The 12,933-nt window shown below is 41.9% G+C and overlaps 1 protein-coding gene and 1 long non-coding RNA gene across 2 annotated transcripts in view; one reads left to right on the top strand and one right to left on the bottom strand.

Moving 5' to 3' along the window:
• Nucleotides 1-12,933, top strand: part of pknox2 (pbx/knotted 1 homeobox 2) — a 100,967-nt gene that overhangs the window by 33,768 nt on the left and 54,266 nt on the right. The gene's annotated exons all lie outside the window — the stretch shown is intronic.
• LOC139607774 (uncharacterized) lies at nt 475-5,837 on the bottom strand. Its single transcript, XR_011684886.1, has 3 exons — nt 5,704-5,837; nt 3,126-3,430; nt 475-2,128 (listed from the first exon to the last, which is right to left on the bottom strand). It is a non-coding gene; the product is annotated as an uncharacterized lncRNA (long non-coding RNA).

Raw genomic sequence — 12,933 nt, forward strand, 5'->3', positions numbered from 1 at the left:
CATTCCTCTTTCCCCCCAATGAATATTCTCACAATGATAAAAAAATGTAGGATTTAAATAGCACAATTACATGGCTGCAAATGGTGAGAGCCCCCACTCTTTTTTATTATTATTTCTTTATTCTCTTTTGAAGTCGGGAATTGAAAAGGGAGAGTGGTCGACAGCCAGCGCGATGCCTGAGCTTTGTGTTTCAGTGCAGATACGTCGCCTGCTTGCCCCCTCAATCACTGGCAGCTCCTTTCTCTCTCCCCTCGTCTCTCAAGTCATTTTAATTAAGTCAGTCTCACTGGCATGGTAGGCAAAGATAATTGGAGAAGGTTTTTGGATGCCATTTACTCTAAATGATGCCTGTTTCTTCCCATTCTCTCGCCTTTTCTCCACTCCCACAGCTTCTCCCGCCAGACCCCCACCCCCACCCCCCACCCCCCCCTCGCTCCTCATCTCCTGGCAAAGAGTTACCTATCTTCCCTTTCCTTCCCTTTTTCTCCTCTTCCATCTCATATTCAAACGTGAAATATGGATTAACCTCTTCTGTGTGGCTGAGGGGACGACTTCCTGTGAATTGCAAATTTTGGCCAACACTGCAATTTATTTGAAATGGCAAATCAGGCAAAGCAATTTGCTGGAAATGAAGAGGTTCTTTGAACTTTCCTCATTTGAAAAAAAGTTTGTGTTTTCCCATCACATGGGGAGCATCTGCCGAAAATAATCTTTATAGAAATGTCTATTCCTTGCAGTCGTGGAAAAGTACAAGGGGAAACAGGATGGGCTTTGATTCTTGTCTTTATTTCTATCAATGAGTTGCCAGGGAAAGGTTTAAATATCTGAGCATTGGAGAAAATGCATGTTGTCAAGTTCAGAGTTGTATTCATGTTCCCATGTTACCACCATGTGCCATTAAATCCAAGTCAGTTCATGGTTATTGATAATAAACTTGTATTATGATGCACTCCAACCCATTGGGTTGTAATATATGGGGTAGCATAGTGGAAATGTACAGCCCATAAAGTGTATCAAGTAGTCAATACATGACTGATGGGCCAAACTACACACAGAGAAAGGTGGAGGTACACGTGTCCATACTAATCCGTGTTAGCAGCCCCACCCGTGTTTCAGTGGTTGGCGCTGTATGTCAACCGTGTGGGATTTGTCAATGTGTGCGAGTGTTAAGTGTGCATGTGGGGCTCCCTCTATCAATCAGGTAGGGCTGGGCCCTGCTGCTGAAAGGGGGCTACAGCGGGCCACCCATCCAGTCAGGCGCTCTGGGGAGATCCAATGTCCTTAGTGCTTTAATGCGCTCCAGATGTCCCTTCAGCTGAGAGAGAGAGGAGGCGGAGGGGGGGACAGAGAGGGGGCTTGTGAGGCCGGAGCACCTTAAAGCAGACCTCATTCTGGCTCACCGACTCTGGCTCTGGTTTGTCGATCTTCTCCTCAGGGGGATTGTTGTTGATGCACCTGCAGTTTAGTGTTTTTTTTTGATAACTGAAGAGACGTATCTCCTCATTTAAAACGTGACAAATAGCATTTGTCTTTGACCCACATGCTGTCTTTGTGTAGGCTACTTCCTGCAGTCTGGAGTGGCTTTGTCTTTGTTGCCTCTGTCTTCCTCCTCTTGCCAGAGGGGAGGAATGCTGTTTTTTGAGCAGTGAACTTGTCTTCATTACTTGTATTGCATAGAATAAAACAATGCATAATAAAAATAATTATAACCTTTATTTATAAAACACTTTTCAAAAGCCATGTTACAAAGTGCTTGGCAAAGGCAGGAAAAATAGAATCAGTAAAATCAATAGTTTTCAAAGAGAAGACAAGCAGATAAAACAATTAGGTGTATAAAAACCAATATAAAGCAAATTTTATACAAATTTAAAAATAAAACAATTCATGGAAAGTAAAACTAGGAAAAGCTGTAAGATAAAAATAAGTTTTAAGAAGGCTCCTAAAGGAGGTTACAGATTCAGCCGACCTGATATCTTTGAGGCCATGACTGCAAATGCTCTGTCCCCTTTAGTTTTCAGCTGGGCCTCTGGAACAGACATGACAAGATGCAACACATACATGTATGGTCACATACATGTATGTGTTGGTTGATTCATTGATTTCAGGACAATCAGGCTCAATGCTCCACCTAAAGGATGAAACGAGTAGAAGCACACGAATGACTGAGATTTTATCGGAGAGGAACATAAGAATAAAGTAATTACATCCTCAGTATTGACTGTCTGCTGCCTGATGATTTTTATTCTTTTGTTCCACTGCCAGCTATAATAGACTCACACCAGAAGTCTTGATCACACAACCTAATGTATAATTCTCAAAGCTGGGAACACGAGGGGCTACCTGCTTAGCTCAGCTAGCTTACTGTGTATTGCAGTAGTGCATTAGCTTCATGTTTCTAACAGAACACATATCATAAAACTGTTCAGATATTTATTCAAATAACAATATACACAATGTGACACATTCCCACTTTTGATGTTACAACAAGGCAGGAAGTTAACAGACAAAATAAGAGTTGAAACACAGCATTTCTGTATATTTTGCTCAACTTCAAATGTCTCACTGACAGGGATGGGAGTTTGAGCTAGACACTTCAGGTTTGAGTAAATGTGTTGACCAATCATCATTTTTGAAGTTTTGAGAGGTAAAATATATATTATGTATAGCCCTGTGAATAACTGTGCTGTGTTCAGCCTCAAGAGATATTTGGACCTGACACACAGTAACGTTAATCACTGTAACAGCAGGGCTACAACTATGTATTGGCTCTTCCCCACAAACACAGGCAGAGCCTCTCGTTGCGAGCTGAGCTACAACACAGGTAGCAGCACAATTACTCTCTCAAAGGGCCAAAAACATGGTTCAGGTGACAGTCAGAGCTCCACCAGCCTTTTGTCTTTCCAGCAGAGACACAGAGAGTCCGACAGTAAGCCTCACACTGGAAGCTACAGCTCACATGTCTGCTGCATTTTTTTAGATTTGAGTCTGGCATCACTTTCATGTTAGTCTGACAGATCTGTCTACTGCTGCCCTTTTTTACTTCCAGCATGACCATGCATTCTCCATTTGCCTCCCTTTCCTCTCCCACTTTCTCTTTTATTTTGAGCTCTCTCCTGTGTCTTTACCTCTGCTGTCCACCTCTCTGTCCGTCCTCCCCTGCCACGCATGCTCCATGTCCATGGCATTTCAGAGGAAATTTAATATGGGTTTGTTTGGTGTTTCCAAGAATTCCATTCAGCTGCCGGCTGTCTTTGCCCCCCGACACTAAGACAAACAGAGGCCGTCCAGCCAAGAGCAGCAAACACCACTGATGTTGGCCTCACTATTTGGTCTTCACATTTCAGACGACTCCAGCTCCACTTCATTTTTTTGTTTGTTCCCTTCTGCCTGACTTCTTTTCCAGATAGCTTCAGTTCTGGATCCACTGCACCTGCATGTGAGATGGGAAAGCTGGTATCTGTAAAAGCTTTCAGTCAGTTTATAGATTGTACCTAAAGTGTGTTCAGTTACATTTAATAAGCATTTGAGAGCTTTTACGTCACTTGCTTGGGATGTAAATAAATATGAATACATCATGTGTATATATAAATGAGTTCTGAACATGTACAAACAGCATCTAAATTTTACAACCAGTCCTCCAACCTGATCAAGCATACAGGTAGTTTTCTTCAACCCTCTGGTACAACCCATAGAAGTGTCTCCTGAAATAGCGTCCCTATGGCAGCAGGTGTCCCGGACCTTGGTTGGACTGTACTAAGAGCTCTGTACCTCCCTTTGTTGCCATGGTTACCATAATAACAGTCATGGCTTGGTTAGGTTTAGGAAAATATGGTGATTTGGGTTAAAATAAGAACTTCCTCAACATTGGATGATGTTTGTTATCATGGTTACAGTAACAGAAATATGGTTAACTTTGTTGATCGGTCATGGATAATAGAAACAACACAAACTGCTACTTTCACAGTAGAATTGAACACCGCTGTTCTGTGTCATATTCCTGTGTTTGGTTGGGCATAATATGTAGGCTGTATTACAATTATTAGTTGTGAAAATTACACACGTGGACAAAATTATTGGTACCCTTCCGTTAAAGAAAGAAAAACCCACAATGGTCACTGAAATAACTTGAAACTGATAAAAAGAATAATACATTAAAATTTACTGAAAATTAACTAATGAAAATCAGACATTGCTTCTAAAAAACAAACTAATGAAACTGGCCTGGACAAAAATGATGGTACCCCTAGGAAAGATTGAAAATAATTTGACCATAGGGACATGTTAAACTAAGGTGTGTCCTGTCATTGGCATCACAGGTGTCTTCAACCTTGTAATCAGTCAGTCTGCCTATTTAAAGGGTGAAAAGTAGTCACTGTGCTGTTTGGTATCATGGTGTGTACCACACTGAACATGGACCACAGAAAGCCAAGGAGAGAGTTGTCTCGGGCAATTAGAAAGGAAATTATAGACAAGCATGTTAAAGGTAAAGGCTATAAGACCATCTCCAAGCAGCTTGATGTCCCTGTGACTACAGTTGCACATATTATTCAGAAGTTTAAGGTCCACGAGACTGTAGCCAACCTCCCTGGATGTGGCCGCAAGAGGAAAATTGATGACAAATTGAAGAGACGGATAATGCGAATGGTAACCAAAGAGCCCAGAACAACTTCCAAAGAGATTAGAGGTGAACTCCAAGGTCAAGGTACATCAGTGTCAGATCGCACCATCCGTCGCTGTTTGAGCCATAGTGGACTTCATGGAAGACGACCGAGGACACCACTGCTGAAAGCAAATCATAAAAAAGCAAGACTGGAATTTGCCAAAATGCATGTTGACAAGCCACAAAGCTTCTGGGAGAATGTCCTTTGGAAAGATGAGACAAAAATTGAGCTTTTTGGCAAGTCACATCAGCTCTATGTTCACAGACGCAGAAATGAAGCATACAAAGAAAAGAACACTGTACCTACTGTAAAAAAAATGGAGGAGGCTCAGTTATGCTCTGGGGCTGCTTTGCTGCTTCTGGCACAGGGTGTCTTGAATCTGTGCAGGGTACAATGGAATCTCAAGACTATCAAGGTATTCTGGAGCAAAATGTGCTGCCCGGTGTCAGAAAGCTTGGTCTCAGTCGCAGGTCATGGGTCCTCCAACAGGATAATGACCCAAAACACACAGCTAAAAACACCCAAGAATGGCTAAGAACAAAACATTGGACTATTCTGAAGTGGCCTTCTATGAGCCCTGATCTAAATCCTATTGAACATCTGTGGAAGGAGCTGAAACATGCAGTCTGGAGAAGGCACCCTTCAAACCTGAGACAGCTGGAGCAGTTTGCTCATGAGGAGTGGGCCTAAATACCTGTCGACAGGTGCAGAAGTCTCATTGAGAGTTACAGGAAATGCTTGATTGCAGTGATTGCCTCAAAAGGTTGTGCAACAAAATATTAAGTTAAGGGTACCATCATTTTTGTCCAGGCCAGTTTCATTAGTTTGTTTTTTAAATGATTCTCTTGAACCACAATTCAAAAGCAATGTCTGATTTTCATTAGTTAATTTTCAGTAAATTTTAATGTATTATTCCTTTTGTCAATTTCAAGTTATTTCAGTGACCATTGTGGGTTTTCCTTTCTTTAACGGAAGGGTAGCAACAATTTTGTCCACGTGTGTAGGTGAGGAACAACCATACTGAAAAGGTGAGGTTACTGACCAACACGGCAAGAGTGAGCATAGTATCAACACACAGGGTGATCATCCTGCATCAGAAAGGTCTCTCACAGCAGACAGGTGTTTCCAGATGTGCTGTCCAAGCGCTTCTGCAGAAGCACAAAGAGATGGGAAAGTTTGAGGAGCGGAAACACAGTGGCCGGTCCAGGAAATGGTGCAGCAGATGAAAGATAAATGAAATGAAGACTTGTCTTTGAAGTTGGAAAATATCCAGTGGCGGCATCAGCTCAGAACTGGCAGAAACTAGTGGGGCTGTGGTACACCCTGCAGTCCACAGAGGTCTGATCAGAAGTCGTCTTTATGGGAGAGGCGCAGCCAAACAACCATTCCTCCCATGTGGAAACAAAGCCAAGTGACTCACTTATACATGGAAATACAAGAGCTGGGGTTCAGAAAAATAGCAGCAGGTGCTCTGTGCTGATGAGATCAAGTTCAAAATATTTGGCTCCAACAGAAGTCAGCTTGTTCTTTGAGGGGATGAGCATCTGCAGGCAACTCTGAAGCACAGTGGAGGTTCCTTGCAGCTTTGGGGCTATATTTCTCAATGTGGAGCTAGGGATTTGGTCAGAAATAGTGGTCTCCTTAATGCTGATGAGTATCCGCCAGGGAGGCAGCAAGACAATGAGACCAAACTTACAGCCAGCTTCATAAAAAACTACCTTCAGAGAGAGGGGAAGGAGTCTGGTCTGGTCCCCACAGAACCCTGATATCATCACCATTGAGTCAGAAGGGGTTCACATAAAGAGACAGACGAACTGTGGCCGGTGACAGATAACATAATTTGACAAAGAAAATGATGTGAGGCCGTCTAGATGATTTCTAAAAACTTCAAGTGTGGGTATTCTCCATCCTGTCCTGTATAAATCCAAAGACAGACATTTTTGTCACATAAGTGCATACAGATAGAGACAGCTTTGTGTCATAAAAACACCCTATTCGATATATCTTAGTTAAAATGCATTGAGTGCTTGTGTGACATCTTAACAACATTGCACACCTTTAGGGGCATGTAAACAGCAGGATGTTTGTTTTTATAATGCGCACATATAGCTTAGTTGTTTTTTTGTTGTTTTTTTTTTTTCAAACGATCAGACAGCTTTGCTGCAAGTGACATAGCCACACTTAGATCAAAGCTATATGCTGAATATCTCCTCTTAGCCCCCTGCTTTGCATGCTCAGTCTGACGTGTCATCACCCTGGCTGGGCTCCTTACACTTGTTGTACATGCCAGTCTGCTCAGTCATCCTCTGGTTCTGTCTGGCTGGCAGCAGCTCTTTTTAAACAGACTCCTTTCTGCCTGTCTGCCTTGTCCCGCCAAGACAAACTCACCAAAACCCCCTCTCCAGCCAGAGCTCTGCTAACACTTAAGTGGCTAACACTACACACACACACACACACACAGAGCGAGCCGCCCACCTGCTAATCCCCATCTCATTAATCCCCCACCACTCTCCTCAAATATTCCCTTCTGCTGATCACACTGTGTGTGTGTGTGTGTGTGTGTGTGTGTGTGTGTGTGTGTGTGTGTGTGTGTGTGTGTGTGTGTATGTGTGTGTGTGTGAGTTTGGTAGAATGTTTCTAATTTTTGGTTTGACCAGCCATGGTCTAGCGCTACATCCCCAAATGTCCACGACTGACTGACAGCGATGAAGTTACACCATTGGTCGGCGACTGATGGCTGGAGTTTCCACATTGGCTATTGCTCTTTCAAAATGATTTGGCATGAACAGTTTCTATTACATCATCAGTGAGTGTTTTCAAGCAGTGCTGCCAACTCAGCACCTCTGTTGCTAGATTTACCTTTACCTACCATTTAACTTTTCAAACCCCTTTTTTTTTCAAAAAGCACCTTGTGAAGTGACAAATCAAGTGACCTTTTGGACAAACCTTAGCCACTTGGGTAGAAAAGAGTCACCAGTATTGCAAGCTTGAAGTCAAGCTCTTCACAATGCAGAGCAGCTGCTTGGAAATGACTGCTGGTTAACATGAAGTCTAAATGGGCCACGCTTCAGTCACTGTTTCAAACTTTTTCCATTTTCTGACAACAGAAACAGAAAAACATGTCAGTGAGAATAGCTTCATTGTGAATCCAGCTGTATTAAAATTCTGTATATCTGAGCACAGAGAGGAGAGAAACAAACAGATAAAGGGTTGAAACCAGCTGATACCAGGATGAATTCAAATTTAATGCAATGATATCATGAATATGCTAATTAGTAAATTATGCCACCTAACATTTATGCTGTGTCCGAAATCATTCACTACTACACAATTTTGTAGCGCTGTCCAAATGTGTAGTATACATACCTATACATTTATATACCATCATGCATTGCCCTTGTGCTGAAAAAAATGAAAAACGGCCCAGAATCAGTGACCTGAGTAGTGTCTGAAAGTGTTTTTCCAATGAACTCTAGTCCTCCACAGAGAACCCCCTAGATAGTGAGGGAGTAGTTGATGACTGAGTGATTTCAGACATATCCTTAGTGACTTAGGTTTTGACCTAGTCTGTGACTCAGGAGAGGTCAGGAGAATTCAACCACAAACATCAGCTGAGCAGCCCTGGGGGATGTGCTGTAACACTGCTCAGGATTTTCTCACCAGCGTTTACTGGACTACAGATAATAGCAAACATGTTCAACTATCTGAGTAAAAGGCGGATCCAAGACAAACAGAAACATGATGAACTAGGGGGTCATTTTCTGTTGTTTGTAACTGTGTTGGAGACTCAGATTTCCAAAATTAAGATTGCAGCCAGAAAAGTCCCTCAGATTTCAACTGAAACACTGACTTCAAGGTTCAACATGTTCCAAAACATCTGTAGACTGAAGGTAAATAACCAGTTCATTTTGAGTAGTGTATTAATTTCACATTAATTTCAACCCAATCTGATTTTCTATTCATTTACAGTAAGGTCATGCTGAGGTCATGCTATGTAGACTATAAAAACCTAAATGTGGAATCTCTTAATATTATCTGGAGCTTATTTCCCTGAACACCTGTACCCACTTACTGTTTTTCAGGGTGTGCATTAGCTGCGTTTCCATAGTAACAGCCTGTTAATACTGTCAATCCAGGCCTATTAATGATTTGGATATAAAGACCACATCAGCAAGTTACATGGGTGATTTTCTGGGTTATCAAACATGCTATTGTTAGCATGCTTACAAGCAAACATGCTACACTTAACATACTAAATAACAGCATCTCCTTGGTCATGTTAGAGATGTAAACATATGTAGCTGCGACAAATTAGTACAAATTAGTTAAAGTTGAGCAGGTGGGAACCCTGTCCCTTAGAAATTACATTTATAGTAATTATTTGTAACAGCAAATACATTTTGAGAGAAATTAGCTAGTTTTTAGTTTTTACCAAAATAATGGGAAGATGTTTTAGTGAGCACATCAAGTAAGTAACACAATGTTGGTACTGAACAAATCAGCAAAAGATTCACTGACAATACATTTCACTGCATTAAAATAGGATTGGTGAGTTTACCTTCAGGCACTCACAGTACTTGGTTAGAGTTTGAAAAGCTGGTTTTGTTAAATGCTGAATAAATCAAAAGTGTAACCCACAGTCTTTCCCTGACCTTTATCAAGCTGTAGACAGGATGTAGACCTCTGTGATCTCAGAGTCTTGTGCCTTGTACACCCACCACCCACCCTGATCACTAATTTGCATGTGGAACAAAAACAAAACATAGTCCAGGTAGTGATTATTATTCTCTGTAAAACATATTGGGCAAATAAATGGGAAGAGCTGAGCCTCATGAGCTGATGTCAGAGAATAAACCCTGTGGCGCCACCCTCAGGACAAACTTTACCCAAAAGATAGTGAAGATGGAGGAATGAGCAGGTTAAGGATTGGCGGCAGCATGTATATAACAATGTTTGGACAAATTTACCGGATAGCCTATGTGTCTGAGGAAGCAAGACACTGTTCAGTGTGCATGCACTACAATCCAGTACAACATGATGACATACTACAGCTTCATAGAGTATTAATATGTCACTGACACACTGCATAGGTACATAGGTCTAAATGTTTCAGTTTCATCAGCTAGCATTTAAGTTTATGTCTTAGTCAATTCTATTTGCTTTGCTGTGATTAGAAACCACAATGCTGTCAAGGCTGGTTACTTTAGGAAATATACAGAGACTACTGCAGCTAGCTTGAGAAGCACCAGCTGCTGATGTGTTTACATTGTGCTCTTTGCTTGTTTTAAACCTTGGGGCCATTGTCAGAATCCTGCAAAATTTAGATGAATGAGGAATACATTCAGAAACTGTGGTACCCGTTCCACCACATGACCATACACACTGAGCCACCTTATCAGCTCAGCTCAGGAAGCTGAAACAGTGAATTACTGTTAGCTGTGTCACTTAGTCAAGTCAAATGCTGGAGTTTGAGTTGCCACCTACTCTTTTATTCTGTACTGTGTTTAAAGTGAATAAGCCACCCAGCACTCAGTGTCATTCACTTGTCAGTCACGTCGCTCCACCAGTAGCTGAAGTTGTTCTGGAGTGACATGGATGGCACACACTCGCTGTGATAAGGTGTCGTTTAAAAAAAGAAACCTTGCAGATGCAACGGCAGATAAGGGGCACAGTGTATGTGCTGGCAAACATGACAGCGGAGGAAGAGGACGACTGAAGTGGCGGTGTGAAGTGGGGGTGGGGTGGAGGGAGGGGGGTTGATTGCATTTCCAATTTCGCCTGAATTTTTCTACCTCCAGCGTTCTGATGGTTATCAGCTTAGCAGACACTCGGCCCTGCACCACCTTTCAGCAATGAAATGCCTTAGCTGCTGTTCTCGGAGACGGCAGAACGCAGCTGAATAGATCACAAGAAACATGTAAGAGAACATGTGTGTATGTACATATGTCACAGTAAAACCTCAATGAATCTCTGGTGGCAAAACAGGATGACTTGAAAAAAAACATCAGTTCACTTCTCTTCTGTGTTCCCAACCTCGGGACATATAACACTGGTAATCAAGACACAATTGTGTAGCTGTACATATAATGAAGCTGTACATCCCAACCTGAAGGGACAAGGCTGGAAATATTTTATATTTTTCTTTTTGTCAATAAATCTCATGAAAACCAATAATGCTTTGGTCCATAGCTCAAATATTTCTTACCTTTTCCATCCCTGACACTCAGCCCCATGCCCATTGGCTTGCCCTGAAAAACTGGTCACAAATATATGGTTTCAGCTGTAGCTCTGTTGGGCACGACTTTGGTCCCGACTTTCTTAGATAGACACAAAACATCAGGCAGTTGTTGTGGTGATCTCCTGACACTTTTGGTTTTGAGAGAAATGTCACCACAACTATTGGATGAATTGCTGTGAAATTTGATTTAGACTCTTTGGTTATCTGACCAAATACCTCTAAAACTAATGATATTACCATCAGCCTCAACTGTTTTTTTGTGGTAATTAACAAATGCTAAACTGAGGTGGTGAACATGGTAAACATTACACCTGCTAAACAGAGACCGTCCTTTAAGAACAAGCAATAGGTCATCTGCGCAGCAGCTTTTTATGACCCATAGTCAGGTTTTATTGTTAGGTGACCATAGTGATGACAGGAGCAAAGGAGGAAGTCAGGTGCCGTCGTTTATGGACTAAGGAGGAGTGAGGAGGAGCTTGAAGTTGATGCATGGTCAACAAAACACAAGAGACTATTTCCTGTGTGAAACCTTTAGTTGGTGTTATTTATTTGGTCCATGACTGTTCCACCATAACTGTACGTTTATTATTGTAACCATGACGATGTAGGCCCTCTCTAACAAACCATGAGCCTTTTCTAAACCTATAACAAGTAGTTTTTGTACCTATACCTAACTAAAGAGTTCCACTACCTTAACCACATGTTTATTATTGTCACCATGACAACAAAGATCCAGTACACCTGACGCTGGTATGCTTCTATGGGTTGTATCACTGTTACCATGACGACAAAGGTCCAGGACACCTGTTGCTGGAATGCTTCTAAGGATCTTATCCGAGAGCAGGGACAGGCAACCCCTATGGTCATTTAGTTTAGAGGACTTGTTGGATAAACATTAGCATTAGCATTAGCATTGTGAGCATGCTGGTAAATCGAAGCACTTCATAAGTACAGCCTACCATAGTTGTAAACTCATAGTCTATTCAGTAATTTTCAGCCGTCAGCTGGGAACTGTAGTTTTTGCAAATGTTATTTGACCAGGAGTAAATGGTGCATTTTTAGCCACAGGCCTGGAGCACTACTGAGTATTTAGGGCAGCAGGAAGGTGTATGTGGGACTGAGTCAAAACAAACAGTTCAGTGTAATAACTGAACATGTCACCCAATGCAATAGTGTGACTCACTGATATGTTTTTAATAGTGTTTGGTGAATCAATGACGCTCTATAGCTCAGAGGAAGATACTGGATTCTTAATCGTTGGCTGACTTTGGTTTTTTCATTGGTTTTTTTGTCAAGACAGAGACAGAGTATCTCCAGACACGACGTTTAATGAATAGGGCTTGGGATCCACGTTCTGCTGATCATCATCTCATCCATGGATTTCTGAGCCTTTTGCACCATACAGACGCTGTTGCAGTGCTATTTTTGTTGGTGAAGGGGAGTGCACTGTTGGCACTCTCCACCCACCCCACCCACCTTCTTCCCTGGAGTGTGTGTTCATGTGCCTGTATGAGTGTGTCTGTCTGTGTGTGTGTGTGTGTGTGTATGTTTGTTTTAGGAAATGATGCAGCGCCATTTTGTGTAAATTTATCCATGACAGAGCTGAAACAAAAATAAGTTCACTGAAGCAGGTCCGACAACCATTTGGTCGCTGTGCGCCACGTTTGCTGTGTGTGTGCCGTGTACCTATGTAGCTGATCATGTCAATGTTTTTCTTCTTATTTTCTATGTTGGAGGATTGAGGAGCGTGCTGCAGCCTGCTGGGAGCAAACAAACCTCCATGCTGACATATTTGAGCCGTAGCCAATGAGAAGCTGGTTTGAAATTAATGAGTGCTCACTGATGTTTTGGCTTTTTACTTTCAGTCGATTTTTGATGATTGCAATAATCATGTGACACTAATAAATCAGAAACCTTCATTGCAATTGAGAGCACAGCAACACGTTCATAAATATGCACTGACTTGAGTTTTGGCTTGAAATTGGCATCCATCCAAACCAGCATCCTTGATATATACAGCACATATACAGCACT

This window comes from Trachinotus anak, unplaced genomic scaffold (genome assembly GCF_046630095.1).
Source record: "Trachinotus anak isolate AG129_WGS33_773 ecotype Australia unplaced genomic scaffold, CSIRO_AGI_Tana_v1 ptg000024l, whole genome shotgun sequence".
Classification (NCBI taxonomy): Eukaryota; Metazoa; Chordata; class Actinopteri; order Carangiformes; family Carangidae; genus Trachinotus; species Trachinotus anak.